Source organism: Falco naumanni, chromosome 4 (assembly GCF_017639655.2).
Source record: "Falco naumanni isolate bFalNau1 chromosome 4, bFalNau1.pat, whole genome shotgun sequence".
NCBI lineage: Eukaryota > Metazoa > Chordata > Aves > Falconiformes > Falconidae > Falco > Falco naumanni.
Window position 1 is genome coordinate 5,463,688 of NC_054057.1, and position 2,631 is coordinate 5,466,318.

Here is a 2,631-nt window from a genome sequence, read left to right on the forward strand (position 1 = left end):
ATACCATTGCCTATGGGCAGGAATATTAACATAAGGTGGGATCAATAGCAATTTAATTTTCCAAGTTGCAAATTGTGGTGACAAGGGCTAGTACACAATTTGCGGTGCAGCATGCAGACACTACAGTTTGCAGAAGCACCGTTGATCCTGTTAGAAGAGTTAAATCAGGACTTTGGTCCTACCTCATTATTTACTTTAGCAAGAAAACTTGTGCACGTGGTGTAATTTGTATACCTTTGTGGCTATTTTCACGTGACCGTTTTGAGGGAGTCTCTTCTCATGTCTTTTGCCAACTCAGGCTGGCAAAAACCACCCCACAGCACAGCGTAAGCATCAGGTATGGTGACTGCGGTAAATTACAGCAATTTTGCTAACACTGCACTACTGTGTACATGGCATGGGAGCTACTGTGGACTAGTGCTGAAATTTGCAGTGTCACGGGTAGTAAGTACACACTCTTCAAAGCCTTGTGTACTCAGGGAACTTTCAATGGTTTAAGTTTCATACTGGGGAAAACTGTACAAGTACTTGGTTTCAGTTTAAACACAATTTATTTTAATGTCATCTGTTGGGGGGGTGGGGGGGGTGGGTTGGTTTTTTTTTTTTTACCAAAATAAGTGAAACTAAATGAAAGATGTGTCTACAAGCAATGTGCTGGATGCCCGGCATGGGTGTCAGGGCCCTTGATTTGCATAGAGACATTGTTTTTCATTACAGACTCACAGTTGGGCTGGTTGGAGGTGAGTCCCAGACACACTGTAACATCACAGTGTGAGGAATTTGTCCTCGGGAGCCAGAGCTGTGGCCACTGAGAGAGGAACAGCCGCACCTAACTCCTGAGGATGTGCAAAAGCTTTTGGTCAAACACTCTGACTGTCTGTCTCCAGCTTGGGCATCTTAAATTAAATCTTCCCGTTTTTTTATCTGATCTGTTCATCTCCCTTTTGTGTAGCTCTCAGCCATGAAGCTTTGGTGGCTCCGCAATACGGTATTGCTGAGCTGCTGCGTGAAGAATAAACCACACTTAGAGGCTGTACACACTTGTGAGGAAAGCCACAAATACTTTCCTCATATGTGATGATATTTTCATCGCTTCTCACGTAAGAAGATAAATTAGTGGATGTGCAAAACATCACAGAGTGACGTAGGGCCAACAGCTGAGGTAAGGACTTCTACCCTGAGCAGAGATCTGTCCCTCCAAACTTTGACCCTGTGTCAGAGCCAGTGTTCTTGTAATGTACGTTTTAAAAATGTATGCTGTAGCATCTTATGACTCATTTTACAATATACACAGTAATTGCTTTTCAGTGAGGTCCTAGATACATGAAAGATTAAAAAAAATGTAAGATTTTTCATTGATGGCAAGTTTTAAAAAATAAAAGCTGACTTATTACTTGAAGGAAAGAAACAGGTATTTTTAGTCAGCAAAAGAGAATATTTTTAGCTTCTAAATATGCAGAGACACTATATCAACTATCACAAATGTGTGCTGGTGATGCAGCCAACAACACTTAATTATCAGTTCTACAGGAAAATTAGGTGAGAAAATTACTTGTCTTTTTATATTTATTTTATTTATAAAAGAACCCAAAGATGATGACAATTCTCTCACTACAGCATGTCTGTCTTATTCTTCTCCATTGGTGATGCAGATTGACACATTCCTGCAGTGTACACAATTTGATTTGTGTTTACAAAGTTTTCTTCTGTAGTTTTGAAGGCAGCTGTTTCAGTAGTGAAGCACTCTCATCTTTTATAATGTCTTAGATTAGAAACATTTGAAATATGGGAGCAAGAAAGCTACTTGGTCTAATGCATTGGCCTTCTTCGCAATGTACGGGTCATTGGTTTTGTGTGTTGATATTATTTGTGTATGCATCTTCTTTCTTCCTTCAGAAATCATCTGGGGCATTAAGCAATATCTAGGCATGAAGATGCTGGACATACTAGTGTGGCTTGGTGTGTCTTCAGTAGCTTGGTTTGTGGTATTTTGGCCCCAATGATAAAGTGAACCAGTCTGGTCCGTGCTTATAATTCTTCTCATTTACACTAAGCAAACAGCAGATGTGCTTTTGGGTTATGGTTTTACCACACAGTATTTGTTAGCATCCCTACTGAGTTATTCCTGGGTTATACCCAGCCTGATTATTTCTTCCCACTGCAGGGGCAGAGTTAAGCAGCCACAGCTAGAGGGAAGAGGAGGGCAGAGCGTGGAAGGGACCCCAGCAGCACTACAAGCCTGTTTTGCTGCCAGACATTTTCTGTGGTGAAACTGCAGCCCCGTGGAGCATGGGAACAACAGGAGATGCTCACCATTTTCAGGGCTAGATCTGAATCTGATCAATGATTTGATTTTGACTACGCTAACCCCGGAGCCTGCAAGAAAAATTTCACTCTCTGAAAATGCCTTAATATATTATTAGTTTCATGTCCCAGATCAGGCTTCAGTTCCTTCACACCCAGGTGTATAGCAGAACAGGAGACTGCCCAGACCCGCAGTCCAGTCTGTGTTTGGTCCTGACTACTTCTTCTGGAGATGTCCTCTCTTCCCAGATGGGTAGGGATCGGCTAAACTGCACTGAAAACTTTTGTGCTAGCAAATCTGGTTTGCTCCTAAAGGAACTCTAGAGA

At 41.8% G+C, this 2,631-nt stretch overlaps 1 long non-coding RNA gene across 1 annotated transcript; it reads left to right on the plus strand.

The window, feature by feature from the left end:
• The first annotated feature begins 277 nt into the window (after nt 1-277).
• LOC121087669 lies at nt 278-923 on the plus strand. The gene is made up of 2 exons (XR_005827699.1): nt 278-337; nt 718-923. It is a non-coding gene; the product is annotated as an uncharacterized LOC121087669 (long non-coding RNA).
• The last annotated feature ends 1,708 nt before the right edge of the window (nt 924-2,631 follow it).